The sequence below is a fragment of the Mastomys coucha genome, unplaced genomic scaffold (genome assembly GCF_008632895.1).
Source record: "Mastomys coucha isolate ucsf_1 unplaced genomic scaffold, UCSF_Mcou_1 pScaffold14, whole genome shotgun sequence".
NCBI classification, from domain to species: Eukaryota; Metazoa; Chordata; class Mammalia; order Rodentia; family Muridae; genus Mastomys; species Mastomys coucha.
In genome coordinates this window covers 116,353,205-116,369,703 of record NW_022196896.1, presented here as the reverse complement: position 1 = coordinate 116,369,703, position 16,499 = coordinate 116,353,205, and positions in this window count along the sequence as shown.

Here is a 16,499-nt window from a genome sequence, read left to right as displayed (position 1 = left end):
TCTCTCTCTCTCTCTCTCTCTCTCTCTCTCCCCTCTCTTTTTCTCTCTTTCTCCCTACACACACACACACTATGGCTACCACCATCATAAACAACAACACTACAAAGCAGATACGGATACACAAAAAAGTCCCCACTGGAAAAGAAACTTTTTTTTTTTTTTGGACAGAATGCTTCTGCACAGTTCCCACTGTGTGGGAGGGGTGGTCAAGGGTTTAATTGTACATGGGGAATTCTGCGAAGCACTGTAACTTATGGAACTGGCTGTGGTGTGAAGGAGCAGGGATATTTTACATTGATTCCCAGGGGTAGCTGTGCAACTGTCCTAGAGAATGAGCCCACTGGTTGATCCTATGTGTATGCCCACTGGCCACTGGGCCTGTGTGTAGTGTTCTGGAAAAGACCTGTAGGTACATATGGTGTCTATAGAGCACAGAGTGGGACCAGTGGAAGGGACCCCTATGTTTCTGACATGCAGGTAACCACAGATGCATGGAATTCATGGGTTCAGTGGTATTGTAATGTGCAGAAACATAATTTTGCAGCACCTGTTCAAACTCCCTCTTCTTTTCTGTTTTTAAGTATACAAACACATAAAAGATATTAATCTCTATCAATTAGTTAAATTACCTCATAATGTGTTCTATGTACCAGCCCAAGTTTTATTTTTAACACTGTAATAAAATATACTAACAAAAAAAGATCTAGAAGATAAATGGGGTTTATTTCTGCTTATAATCCCAGGTTACAGCCCACAGTTGTGGGGAAGTCAGGGCAGGAGCTTTAAACAGCTAGCTATACTACATCTACCATCAAGATGGGTAGAAAGAAATGAATGCATGTCTGCCCACTTGTTCACTCTTTGTGCCCAGTTAACTCTTACATATATCATGACCCTATGTCTAGGGAATGGTGTTGCCCACAGTGGAGGATTGTCTTAACTAGCTGGTGTAGGAAGACATACCCCAAGCCAACCCAATACAAATAATCTTTCAACTGAGATTCACTTCCCAGGTAGTTCTAGGTTGTTGACAATTAAAGCTAACTGTCACATCATCTTTTCATTCATCCTCCATCCATCCATCCATCCATCCATCTATCCATTCATCCACACGTTCCTGAAGCATTAACAGCATGGTGGGCACTGGAGATATCGTTCTTATAGAACCATAGAAAACAGATACTTCTGTAAAGTGCTGGCTCATAGGAAATGCGGAGGGTGGCCACTATGGCAGGCTCCTTTTGCTTTGTTCTTCTTCTGTTCTTATACAGTTGGGACTTGGTATTCTCATGGGAGGGAAACCCTGACTACCACCACAGATCTTCTAGCTATACTTCAGGATGCTCAGAGATACGGGCTGCTGGAAAGCGAATCCCTTTGCCACAAACACTTCTTGTGTACTAGAAGTGGCCTCCCTTGACCAACAGCTGACTTCTTCTGTGTACCTATACCAAACTTGCTTTCCATTTAGTGCACATTCCAAAGTAGAGTAGTGGACTCATCCACCCCAGACTTTGACGTTTATGTGGAACTTCCAACCCATACAGTTGTTTGACCCAATAAAGACAGTCAATAGATGCTACAATCTATTCAAAAGGCACAGCACTGATCCTGTGTGCTATTCAGGGCTTGGAGGATAAATGAGTGAACACATGAACCCTGGATCCCTCCCTTGAAATGCATGAGGATGAACAATGATGAGCTGCTGTGGAGGTGATGATGGATAACTGCGGGGCTTTGTGTGGAAAAGGACAGAGTGACAGCACCGGGCTGTGATGTCACAATTACATCATCAGAAATCTATAGGTCTCCCTGAAGTGACTTCGATTAAATACTGAAGGAAGTAAAGGAGGCAGACAAGTAGGGTCAGCGTTCTTCACAGCAGGAAACCCAAGACCAAGGATCCTCAAAGGAGTAACAAGACTGGTTAAGTCCATGGTGGAAAGGCGGCAGGCTTCATAGGGTGGTACAAGAAGACTGGCTTTGTTCATTGACATGTGATTGTCAAGCAGCATGGAAAGCACATGGACGCTGAAGGATGCCTGGGTGGACAAGATGCCAGGACTACACAGTCATGGACAGTCATGAAGTCACTGCAGAAATTCAGGGAAGCCCATTAGCTACCAGTGTGTAGCTTCTGGGCTCATTCTGATCCAACAGATGCAGAGTTACATAAGTTCCCAAGCAACAGATAGACCCAAGACATTTGTGGGATTGTTTGTGTTGGTTAGGCCTGGGGAGAGTTTGAGGGGAGCTGCAGGGCTCCTCTTGATCCCTGACTTCTTGTTACTCTCCACACCCAGCGACTGTTCTTTACTAGACCGCATGCGTATTGTGTCTTTTCTTGCTCCCTGACAAGTTCATGACACTAGTGTCCCCTCTGTCTCTATGGGACAGCTTCTGGCTTGGATTGGAAATAAAGAACACTTCCTGTGTTGGATTCTCTTTTTACAAGAAAATGATGTCTACTGGGCTAAGGCACGGAAGCCATGGGCTCTCCGAGCAGCTGATGTGACCTCAGTGACTACAAGTTGCCCTCGTCATTAGCATTGAAGTATGACCTGGCTGTAGATGCTTCACACATAGCAATGGGTAAAGTTCTTCAGTGGAAGCTTTTAGTTTAGCTGTGCAGATGATAATTTGGAATGTGAGAGTGATCCAGTTCACCCAGCTATGATATCACACACAAATCATTACAGCCCAGCAGCTCTCCCAGAGTTCCAGTGAATACTGGTCCCCGAGTGATCCCAGCTGTTGTTCCTCAGAGGCCTCGGCTGTCCCGCTGAGGTCAGAGCATCCTGTATTTTCTACCAGAGCCAAGCTCACCCCCTCTTATCAGTTTTGCTTGGGCCTTCCGTTCCTCTCTCAGACAGAGCATCACTCCCCTTCCCTGTCCTTCCACTGACACCTTCTCTATCCTGCCAAGTTGCTCTGGCTTCCTTCAGAAGGACCTGGAGAAGCAGGCTGTTCTGGAATGTGTTTCTGGCTTGTGGAGAAGTGACCTGGACTGGGGACCTCTTGCAGCCCAGCTTGCTGCCCTCCACTGTGCTGACTTCTCTATGAGCTCCCATGTATGACTATACTGAGGAGCCATGGTTCAGGGCTGGTGGGCTATGGTGCTGGGGTGATGGGCAGGCAGGATGATTGTGGTACAAAGCTGGTGGGGCCTGTGCAGGGAAGGCTCTTTGCTTTTCTCCTTCTCTGTTTCCATGCTGCCTGTGGGGTCCCATTCTCTCTTGCTGCCAGGGGCCAGTAGCTTACTCTAAGGTCTATTGCACTCCTAGGGCACCTTTGCTATTTGTTTGGAATCTTGACCTGCCCTGAGCTCCTGAGGCCCCACATGGATTCAGTTCACATATTAATTCTGTGACCTATGTGTGGGGACTCGGTTGCTTTGGATCAAAACACCAAAAGGGAGGTCTCATACGATGAGCAGCAACAGGGGAGTTGCATAACAAGGGCATCTTTTAAGTCATATTCAGCCTGGAGAATAGACACTATGCTCTTGCCTTGAGTCAGAGGTGTCTGAAAAAAACCTTCCTGTGGCCGTCATGGTCATCTGATGGAAGATATTTGGGCATCCGTAGAGGGAACTAGCTACATGTGTTTTCAAGAGAATGATGGAGTTCCAGTATTTGAAAAAAAAAAGTTCCAGAGATCTTGGGAACAGAAATAGCACAACAAAAACAAACTGGTGGCACTTATTATATACCTGAGAAAAAGTATTTTGGCTTCTGGAGGATAAGGGTTAGAGCACATGTGTCTGATAGGCACTCTGTTCAGTCCAGTGAGTTAAGAGGGCTTGTGAAAAACAGGTTGCCTGAAGCAGACTCGTCTAGTCTTTCTACAGAGAACTCTAGGGGATGAAAGAAACCAGAGCACCAAGCAGCAAGCCTGTGTGAAAGCTGTGAGAAAGTCAACACAGGCACACTGAGAGCAGCTGAGGTTTGGTCGCACTGAGCCACTGGGGAGCTGGGGTCAGTAGGTCAAGGAGCAGGAAGCTCAGTGTTACCTGTTTACTCTCAGATCTCTCGTTGTTAACTGGACGATGCTAACTCCCTCCATTTGTTGGAGAACCTGCACAGCACTGTTAAGGAAAGGGTTTGGGTGGAGAGGCAGGGGGTCTAGACCATTGAGGTAGACAGTATAGCTAGAGACATCTGCCACACCAGAGACACAAGGGAACTAACTCAAAGGTGGACTGAGGAGAGAGTCACACATGCGGCTGACCAGTCATGTTGGACATGAACCTAAATAAATGGTAATGGGGACAGAATTAAGAATGAGAGACTACATTGCCCATCCTTTAGAAGAAAGAAAAGGGTTCCCATGCTGTGTAAAGACTCTGAGGACGAACCAAAGCCTGCTGCGTGCCTGATGCCCTACCCCTGAGCATCAGCAGTGTTCACTGGTGAGGAGCCACGTTCATGTCAGATGTAGCAACTGAGCCTAAAACCTATCCGCGACATGAACTCTGGCTGTGGTTCTGGATGCCTAGGTCCCTGTTTCCCATCTAGTGTCAGAACTGAACCTAGTGTTTGTGCATCCCCCTTGTTGCTGAAAGCTACACAACAGTTTTCACATTCTTTTTTCAATAATGGGAAGGGATTGTCAGGTTCAAATGCAATGTGATGGAAAGACATGGGAAATCTGAAGCCAGGAGGTGGCCTTCTGACACCTGGATGGGTTCCATGCACGTTCCTGAGTCAGGCATTAGGAAAAAATGACTGGAGGCTGGGCTAGAAAGACGGCTCAAGGTTAAGAGCACCCGCTGCTCTTGCAGAGGACCTGGGCTCAGCTCCCAGCACATGGTGGCTCACACTGATCTGTAACTCTAGTGCCAGTGAATTCAGCACCCTCTTAGATCTCAGTGGGTACAAGTCACATGTCGCATGTGCATACATTATGCGGGCACATACCAATACTCCTAAAATGAAATAAATAAATCTAAAATAAACATGATTTGTAGTTTTCTTGGCCCAAGCAAGCCTGAATCCCAGGACAGCTCTGGGAATCAGCAGGACTCCGAGAAGAGGATTAGGCTGAGGGTGTACGTGAGCACACTGGTGTGAGCACTCATGTGCACACCTGTGGCATAACAATTCATGCCTTCTAACAAACTGTGTGAATATGTCCAGTGGACCAAGCTTTAATCTACCCAATTCATGCTCTTGATAGTCTCCAAAGAAGTCAAGGCATTAGAAATAAAACTTTACAGTTTTTGTTGAAGGGAGCACCTGAGGTACGGGATTTGAGGACTTTTGGAGTCCTCTCTGCTTCCCTCCTCAGGGACCAGGAGGATCAAGTATTTATGTGACTGTCAACCAACCTTCTCAGCTAGACTCTGACTTTGACCAGCCCCTGGAATTGGATGCTAGAGGACCTGTGCTCACCCTCCAGACACGTCCTCTCTCTGCTCACTTTCTAATGGTCTTCCCTATTGTCTAGTCCAGCTCTAACCCTGGACGGAGTGGAAGACAGGAGTGTGGTTAAATGTTAATCTGACTCTAAAGACCTCAGACACACACACGCACGCACACACGTACACACACGCATGCATGCATGCATGCACGCACACACATACACACACGCACGCACACACACTCACACACACGCACACACAGTTTGTCAAGTGTAGTGGTACATGACTTTAGTCCCAGCACTTGGGAGGCAGAGGCATGTGTATCTCTGTGAGTTCCACGACAACCAGGACTACATGATATTCTGTCTGAAAAAATTTACTTTTGTTTTTCTTTGAAGCCAAAGAGGGCTTTGACAACAGGGTGCCTGCCTGTCAATTGCCCCTAATAGTCTGCTGAATCTCCCATCTCAAGGGATATATACTACTTAGGGTAAAACCCAGCTTCAAGATAAAAATAAATAAAAATTGGCCATTTCTAGAGAGAGCACTTCTACACCCTTTGTATTATTTCTCAGAATAAAGGATGACAATGAAGACATATCGTAATTCTGTTCTAGTTCTATTATTCTACTCTCTCCTTCCTTCAGAATGTATTCCAAATGCATTCTTTCTGTGGGGTTACCCTGGGGAAATCTGGTGCCAAGGACTAACTCTATACAAACTGTGACCAACTGGCTGCACCGCTTTGATTTGAAAAATAAATGCCCGGAGGAAATTTATCTAGGTATCCATCTTTGGGCAGACAGCATCACAGCTATGGTTTCTAATCATTGTCCCTCTTGACGTTTTGAAGCAAAATCCAGCTTTCTTCAGAAGCGTAATCATAGGGAGGTGCTGGGGACTTTGTTGTTTCAAGGAAATCTTGAGAGGGAGCCTGTTTGCATCTGGGACCCATATTCCTAACTCACAGTCAGTCCACAGACTTTCTCGTGCCTTTTAAGAGAGCGGGCACCGTCCCCCAGCACTGGGAGTGTTTCTCTTTCTGCATTCCAGCCAGAACGTGTGGAGCCTTTTGCCTGCCTTTGAGTGGGAGCGGAGCTTCTGCCAGCGTGGCAGTAAGGATGGCTAAAAATAGCAAGTGGACTCCAGCAGCAGCTGGGTTTTATTGACTGAATATAGGGATGTCTCACTGGGATGCTGCTAATGCCCTTGTTGGGCAGAAGCTGTAACTCCCCCCAGCCTAGACTGATCGATGGCATTAGAGAAATGGCACCAGCGTGGAATTCCACAGAGCCTTCCTCCTGGAATTCCTTAAGCATGAGACTCATACTTTCTTATTATATTCCAGAGCCAGGAGGCATCACCTTTCTGTCAAATCACACCAATGCTAGGTGCGTGAAATAAAAAAAAAAAAAAAAAAAAAAAAAAGGACTAGCTAAATAGAACTCTTAGCAGCCAGGGCAGCCTCTCAGGTTACCATGGCCATCCTGACTCAGTCCTCTGGGGTCCCTGTGAGCACCACTAAGGATGCTTAGGCAGGGCCACAGGCTTCAATGTGTTAACAGCCAAACAGGTTTCACAGAGGAGGAACTACAGAGGAAGGATGGGGCAGGACGGACTTGTGTTGTTTGAGTCGAGTGGAATACTTCTATCATTTTGGAGGCGTCATGTCTAAAGATTTTAATATACTACAGCCAAATAAATGTCTTCTGGGAAGATATGGACCTCAGGACACTGGGTGACAAACTCTGGTTTTAGAAGCACTGAGTTAAAATTCATCTCCAAGGGCAAGCTTCTGTGGGTGGTCTGCTGTATATAAAGGTATAAAACGTTGTGTTTTTGGCTTGAGGATGGTTCACTGACTGACATGGGATGGCGCATGTGACGGGGTCTAGGGAGCATTATAAACTGCTCACAAGGATTTACAAGTTGCTTGAAGGTCCAGTGGGCTAAGCAAGGAGAAGAACGTGGAATCCCTTACCCAACACAGGTGGGGCATTCTAAGTATGCCACCAGTTATAGACAAAAAACTGTTCTGAGATACAAAGCAAATGCCGAAGAGTTCTTCATAAGCCAAGAAGCACAGAGAAAGTTCTAGAAGTAAAACTGCAGGCCAGGCCACCCTTCTCAAGCTGGCTGTGGGGATGTGGCGTCCTTTGAGCACCATCATAGTCATTGTAAAGTATATACCGTTCGAAGACCCAGCGGGTCAGCTGGCCGGCCACCACAACTTGTCACCATGGTGGCTGCTTGATTGACTGCTCACTGTGGCTCCAGGGAAAACAGTGGTCCCTGGGGTCCCTCTTGTTACCCTCCCCCCAGTGAAACATCAGGAGCACCGGCTCAGAGCTGTGGAGACAACAGCAGCCACACTGGATCTGGTTCTATTCCTACACACCTCCAGTCAATCCTGTGGTTTTGATCCTTAGAGCTGCTACTATGGCCTGGGAGGGGCCTGTCAGCTGTCAATCAAGGCACTAAACTGTTCTCATCTGACAGGTCTTATCACTTAAGGGAAACCTTTCAGGAATGCTTATAACATATATTAATATCCAGTTGACCTTTCTGGTGAGTTTTCCTATCAATGCTTCCCGTTCAGGCACACAACACTAACAGACAGGGTTAGGTCTGTTAGTAACCCTGGTGTCAGGTCCTTCCTTAACTTCTTATCACATTCTCAGTTCATCCTTCCACCCTTCCCTCGTTTGCTCTTAGTCAAGTATATCCACCACCACACTTCAGAACACTTACCTTTAGTACGGAAGGTACTGGAAATATTAGCAGTGGGGCTGGAAACTATCATGTACATCCTTTACTTAATGCCTTTAGTTTAAGGCTGAGTAGCTCAGGACTAGAGAGATGGCTCAGTGGTTAAGAGCACTAGCTGCCCTTGCAGGGGACTCAAGATTGACTCCCAGCATCTACATGGTGACTCACAGTTGATCGTAACTCCAGTTCCAGAAGATCCAATGCCCTCTTCTGGCCTCCAAGGATGCCAGGCATGGAAGTGGTGCCCAGACATACATGTAGGCACAGACACATATGGATAAAACATTAATAATTTTAAAATTAAGTAGAAAAAGAGTAAGTGGTATCTCTTGGAGCGGAGAGATGGCTCAGGGGTTAAAAGCACCTGCTGTTCTTGCAGAGGACCTGGAATTGGTTCCCTAAGTCCATATAGCAACACATAACTGTAACTCCAGTTTCAGGGGATCCAATATGCTCTTCTGGCCTCTTTGGATACTGCATATATGTGGTGTGCATACACATATGCAGGCAAATACTCATATATAATTTTTAAAAAGAATAAATTGTTTCACCATATCCTCCCTCTTTCTATCTCTGTCTCTGTCTCTCTGTCTCTCTGTCTCTCTCTCTCTCTCTCTTTCTTTCTCTCTGTCTCTCTCTCTCTCTGTCTCTCTCTCTCTCTCTCTCTCTCTCTCTCTCTCTCTCTGTGTGTGTGTGTGTGTGTGTGTGTATGTGTGTATGTGTACCCAAGCACAGATGTGTTTGATAGGGTGTACATGCCACAGGACAATTCTTTTCTTCTACCATGTGGGACCTGGAGATTAAACTCAAGTCATTAAGTCCAACTTGCTGAGCCATTCTCCTGGCTTCTACTTTTAAATGGCATGTTTTAATTTTGAAAACGTTATTTCTGAAAGTCTGGACAAATTCCATTTATTATTCCTCAGCAATTGCATATCAGCCAAAGTTTTAACTGTGGTCCATCTGCCGTGGACTTCATGATCTGGAGACTGCTCTGACGCTGTAATGAAGGCTAAGCGTGAGATCAAAAGCATCCACTCCCGCCACTGCGGAAACTTGTATGAATTAGCCATGATTCATCTCCAGGAAAGTATTTGTTGCTGGGTTTGTCATAGAAACCCTGCTGTCTAGCCTTGGCACTGGGCTGGCAATTTCACATACATTATTTCCTTTTACTTCCCAGCAGGCCCATGAAGAGGGCACAAGAGGAAGACGATGCAGTGATGATGAATGCTTCGTTAAAGAGGCGGGGGGGCACAGTGAGCCCACTGCACAGATGGAGAAATCAAGTTCCGAGAGACTCTGGCTACCTTTATCATAGCTATTCATGTAGAGAGGGGATGGGTGAAATGGGAAGTGGGGGAGGGACCGATGGAGACACACACAGAGAGAGAGAGAGAGAGAGAGAGAGAGAGAGAGAGAGAGAGAGAGAGAGAGAGAGAGAGAGAGAGAGAGAGAGAGAGAGATACAGAGAGAAATTTCCACATCACCAGATTTCAAACACATCCAACAGCTGCTCTGTGTGGTCAGAGGAAGGCAGAGAAAACACAGCCACATCACGGGCTGTTTCTCTCTTTGGTTATTGAGCAACACTGTCTAGCAGATGTGACTGTCCACTGTGAGAGTCCCCCATCAGATGTTCAGAGACCCAGGGCGCATCCCACAGCTTTGAGTACAGGCCTGGATGTGTGTGCAGGAACTGACCAGAAATGCCCTGTCAACATCATTGGATAACTTTTTCCTTTGCAATACCTCCCCCCACCCCACCCATCACCCCTGCCAAATGCTAGAGCCATAACTTAAGCATTTCCTAAAAATAATTTGAACTGTGAAGTACAGAACTTGTACTTTAAAGATAAAGCAGGATGTGTGTGTGTGGGGGGGGGGGGCTCTTCCAAGATTACCCATACACTATTTGCAACCATTTGGATTATCAGCAACTTCAGAACTGACCACAAGTGATCCATTTAAAAATATTTTATTGATTGAAATTTTCATGCATGTATACAATGTATTTAAATCTTTTCCACCCACACCTCCTCCATCAACCTCCCCTAGGACCTAAGGAAAATTATCTTGATTAGAACTGTCCTACCTTTGCAGAAGGTGTGTGGCGTGTCTGAGACAGGGGAGCCTGGGTCATGGCAGGTATGCTGGGATAGTGTTGTGGTCGCCTCACACACAATAATGGAGGGAAGTTTCCACCACGCAGGTTCTTTAGTTCAGCTCCACTGATACCCACCCTAAGTCAGAGACATACAGGACAGATATGGAGCTCATGTTACTTATAGGAAACCAAGGGTGCTCCCCTGTATGCTTGAAGACATACAAATCAGACCTGGTCATGGAACTCTGCTCTTCTGATTCTCTGAGGCATCAAAGGAGCTAAGTGTCATTTTGAATTTGGAGCTTGTTTGAAGTCATCTCTATCTCCATTGTGCTTCCTGGAAGATCTAGGGAGAACACTGCCCCCCCTCCGCAGGCCACCCCCAATGGCCACTGCCCACAGAATTCATTTCCTCCTTTGGCAAGTTGCTTTTGACAGCATCTGTTCTCCATTAGGGCATCTGACAGTTCCTGACGATGTGATGCAGCCGAGTGGGGAGCTATGTGTGGAGGCCATCCAGTGAGAAGTATTACTTACTGGTTAGTGGTAATGGGACGAATCCCTGACTCACTAAGCCAGAGTTCTGGCTGTGGGCTGCCGAGCTCTGCTCCAGATTCAGTGCTGTGGACAGAAACAAGGCAGTGAGAATTTTACCACTGAAGGATGTCATGAAGCTGAGAGGAAGGAGAAAAGATCTGGACAGAAGGAGACCGCATGGGGTAGCACCTACCTCTGCTCTCAGCTCGAGGCACGTAGATATCTATGAGTTTGAGGCCAGCCTGGTCTACATAGGGAGTTTCAGGTTAGCCTGAGCTACATGATGAGACCTTGTGGGCTGGCTAGTTTTATGTCAATTTGGTGCAAGCTAGAGTCATCTGAGAGGAGGGAACCTCAATTGAGAAAACGGATCCACAGGCTGGAGAGATGACTCAGAGGTTAAGGGAAAATGAATCCATATGATTGGGCTTTAGATCTAGGCATGTTCTTAGTGATTGGTGTGGGAGGCCCAGCTCATTGGGGGTTGTGCCACCTGTGGTCTTGAGTGCTATAAGAAAGCAGACTGAAGGCTGGAGAGATGGCTCAGTGGTTAAGAGTACTGGTTGCTCTTCCAGAGGTCCTGAGTTCAATTCCCAGCAGCCACATGGTGGCTCACAACCATCTGTAATGGGATCTGATGCTTTCTTCTGGCATACAGATAGAGCACTCATACATAAAATAAATAAATCTTTAAAAAAAAAAAGGAAGAAAGCAGGCTGAGCAAGCCATAAAAAGACAGCCTGTATGCAGTATCCCTCCATAGCCTCTATATCAGTCCCTGCCTCCCTATTCCTACCGTGTTTGAATTCCTGCCCTAACTTCCTTCAATGATGAACAGCAATATGGAAATATAAGTCAACTACCAGTCTCCTCAAGTTGCTTTTGGTAATGGTGTTTCATCAGAGCAATAGAAACCCAAGTAAAAAAAAAAAAGACAACTGATCTACCTCCCAGTATAGGATGAAGGATGGCACTAACGTACTGCAACGTTGATGCAGTTTAATCAGAACACACGCAGACTGAACCTAGTCTACAATGAACCAGGCAGAAAGCTAGTTTGAGCTCATGCAGGGAACAGTGAGGAATCCAGGAGGAAGGCTGATTAGAACATGTCTATGTGACTGCCACTCCGTATGGCTTTACAGAATCAATCGTATATGGAGGACACTGTTCCCAGGTGTACGAAATCTGCCAGAACATGTTCTAAGCTTATGGTTCCGCATGACAAAGATGCAGGAAGGAGCCTGTGGCTCCGTCCTCTATGCTCAAAGCTTTCCTGTGGGAGAAAGGCCTTCCTTGTTCTCCTTAGGCAGAAGGGATGAAAGCACGTGGGATGCCATAGGAAATGGGCTGGGCTGCCCAGAGTTTGGCTGTGTGCTTTATGCCAAGTGGATTCTAGTCCAGACTGTCACCATGAGGCAGAGGAGACTCCAGATGGAGTTTTCATCATACGGCTCCCATGCTCAGCAGCCAAGTTTGCCCAGGAAACGCTCCAAGGTAGAGATGAAAGCCATATTGAGCTTTGAAGAACATAGAGGCCTGGGCTGCAGGGGTGCTGGAAATGTCCCAGAAGTCAAGGGGCAAAAGAGCAGCATGCTGGGTGACCAGACAGAGCCAGAAGAATGGAGTGGTTGGTGGCTCCCAAAGTTAGACTTGTGTTTGATTACACTCTGCCACCTGATAGCCTTGTGATCTTGGTGCTGTAGATAGAAGAATGGCCCTGCAAAGATGCCCCTATCTCAGACCATGGAACCTGTATGTAAGTAAACATGTCACATTACATAGCATAGGGACTTGAGGTTGAAAAAGGAGTTGAATTTATCTTGAATTATCTGGTGGACATGATGTAATAACAAAGGTCCTTCAAGGTGGAAGAATCGGGGTGTGGAGACCGCTTAGCTGGCCAAATGCTTGTTGTGCAAGCATGCCACGCGTTCAGCTTCCAGAATCCAAGCAGAAAAGCTGGTTGTGTTGGCACATACATTTAGAAATGGAGGTGGCAGACTCCTAGAGGTTCACTGGCCAGCCATTTTTGCCGGTACGTCAGCTGTAGTTTCAGTGAGAGACTCGGCTTCAAGACGAACAGTTAAGGAAGATATCTGAAGCTGATTTGAACCTTCACAGATATGTGCATGGTCACATACATCTGTACACGTAAGTACTTTTTTTAAATTTGGAAAATGGAGGACAGAGACCAGAGTGGGAGAGCCAGATATGGTACTGGAGCAGTCTGAGCTGGTTGCTGCACTTCTGGCTTTGAACTGGGGCTGGGGCCACGAGCCAGGAATGTGGCAGCTCCCACAAGAAGATAGAGGGGCACATTGTCTTCTAGAAGGTTCCCAGCAGCACTTTAATCTTCATCCACTGGGACTCATTTTAGAGCCCTGCCTCACAAACCTGAAGAATGATACATTGTGTGTTTTTATGCCGCTAAGTTTGTTTGTTAAGCCAACAGTTAAAACACCTAATGTATTTGGGATAGTTCGACCTCTCTGAGTCAGGTTATGTTGCCTGTACAACAGAAATACTGTTGTCTGCTTTCTAGAAATATTGAAAATAAAATACCAGTTCCCTACCTGGTACAAGGTACATGCTCAACAAAGACAGTTGTTATCAGGAAAGAGAGTTGCCTGAGTGAATTTTCCCCAACATCATTTAGCCATTACAGGAAGCCATACCTTCCCTGTCCTCCAGGCATGAAGTGACCATTTCTGTCTTGAAATTGGAGTAGCTCTGATACCACCACACAGGACTCTGACAGGACCGGGAGCTCACTCAGGGGGTACTTGGTGAAAGGGCACATGAAGCCCTGCTCCTCCCTGACATACAGAGGCAGTAAGTGATTACTGGGCAGAGAGGGGCAGGCCTTTCTTTCTCCTCCGTGCTGTTGTCTCTTGTAAGTTGCCTATGTTCTGGTAGCCCATCACTTGGGCTGCTGTAGGTAAGCCCAGTTGGACCCATTGGCCTCCAAGTAAGTCCTTGGGGCAACTGATTCTTTGGTTTGTGGTTGGTGCCCTAACCAAAATAAGTATATGTTTGGCTCACAACTCCTCAAAGAAAGGAAATAAACTTATTGGCCCTGCCACCTAGTTTTGATTAAATATCTTCCAGCCTAATTGTGTCAGCTGTGTGTGGAGATAATAGCAAAAACAACATACATACACATATAATTACATACATACATACATACATACATACACATGTACACACACGCATACACACATATACATATACATGCATACATATAGACACACACATACATACATATACACACATATACACATATATATACACATACATACACAAATATATACACATATATACACATACATACATATGTACACATATATACACATCCATACATATATACATACAAATACATACATGCATGCATGCATACATACATATACATACATACACACATATAGACATACACATACATACATACACATACACATATATATATACACATACATATACACATACATACATATGTACACATATATACACATCCATACATATATACATACAAACACATACATACATGCATACATACATGCATGCATACATGTGCACATATAAACACAGACCACTCATCCCACCCTGAAGTCTTTTTGTGGAGGTGCTCCTTAGATGTCAGCTCTAAGGATGGGGTGAGGGCAGGAGGTAGGCTTAACATTTTCTTTTCTCTAAGTAACTTCTACCATTAGATAATAGTAAGTCAGATGATTTAACTGTAGCCACTTCTGAGACAGAAGAGAAATTTCCATTTATGACTTGCTTTGAAGAGGAAGCTATGTGCCAAGTCGTATAGCTGGGAACCAAAACAAATATTTATCACAGCATCTCAAAACCACACCATTTTCTGGCTTTTTGCAGATACGTACATAGAGCATATGTTTGTCTTTACCTGACTTGCCTTAGGGTGACTTGCAAAGTGCCACATACATCCCATCCTTATAGATTTTGGTTATTCTTGCTACCAAACATGCTGGATCTATAGTCAGAACAGAGACCTGCTATGCTGCAGAGGGGGTTGAGAACAAAGCTTACATTTTCATTGCAGTGTAAAACTGAAGACTCCACGTTTGTATCTTGGGCTATTGGAGTTTCTGGTTCCTGCAGATTTCCATCCCCTCCTTCCCCATAGTTTTGGAAAGTGATGTGGTGAGACTAATGGTTGGGCATGTGCCCAAGGGTCTTTTTTCTCCCATTTTTATGTGTGCAGGTATGGTGTGCATACATGTATAGGAACACAGGTCACATGCATGTGGACACAAGTGTGTATGTAGGTACACATACACATATATATGGGTATGTGTGCACTTAGAAGTCTAAGGTTGATGTTGGGAATCATCCTTGGTCTCTCTTCCACCTCATTCATTAGGACAGCCTCTCTCAGCCAACCCCGGAGCTTGCTGATAGGGCTCTTCCCACGAGTCAGCTTCCTCTGGCCAGTCCCTGTCTCCATTTTCTGAGATGAGACTCACAGTCAGGCTGCCACACCCACCTGCATTTGCACGAGCTCTGACTTAGCAGCAAACGTAGACCACCAGCCGTCGCTCTAGCCCCCCCCCCCCCCCCCAGTGGATGTTTCTGTAACAGCTGGTAACTGTTAAGAACTTTATTACCAGAGTCAGGTTTGTTAGCCCATCTTTTCTTCTCAACTCCCAACCCACAAAATTTAGTTCTGCATAAATATGAAAAACTCCCACTGGATGTTCTCCTATTAGTTAACTACCAATAATACGCTTTGAGAACTAGAACAAGACCCCATGCCTTTGGCCTTCCTTATCTACATTTTCAGCTGGGTTCCTCTCAGGCCACCGACATTACGACTACAGCAAAAACATCTGAGCGATAGGCCAGCGTATGTGACAGTCATATTATTTCTCCCACGAGGTGAGGCTGATAAGAAAATGTGGAAAATGGAACCAAGTGTTGTGATGAGAATTTCTCATCGCCCTTCTCCTTCCCTTCACTCTGTGCTGAATTAGTAAATGGAATCCCTGGAGCCATTTAGTGTTTTATTGAGTCTGAGGGAGAGGAGCTGGTTGGTGTCTGGTGGGCCAGAGCTCAGGTCACAAACAGGGGCTTACGGCCAGCAGCTGGAGGTGGAGGCGGTCTTGGAGACAAAGCCCTGAGAGGCCTCCTCCTGGCAGATGATCTCAAAGCTGTATTGGGTCATACCACACCCAGCTGATGTTGTCTGGAGCAGGTGGCGAGACCTAGTGGTGGAGAAGCTGGGCTTGGGTTTGAGCTGATTGTCCCATTATCCTCAGAGGCTTTTCTGAGTTTTAACTCCACAACAGAGGAAGTAGATAGCACCGTGGCCATCGGCTGTAAATCGTACAGCAGCAAAGATCCACCCTGGAATAAGGAGTTTGGAGGAACTGGGACATGGCCACCACAGTTTCCCTTACAGCTCTGCTTTACTATCTGGGAAATAAGATGACATTACAGTTGAAGATACAAAGAGGCACTTGAATTGGGGCTGAAAAAAACGCAGACTCTGCCAGGCAGTGGTGGCACACGCCTTTAATCCCAGCACTTGGGAGGCAGAGGCAGGCTGATTTCTGAGTTCAAGGCCAGCCTGGTCTACAGAGTGAGTGCCAGGACAGCCAGAGCTACACAGAGAAACCCTGTCTCGAAAAACAAAACAAAACAAAAACAACAACAACAAAAAAATACCGACTCTAATATTAGGCAAGATTCTTGCTACAG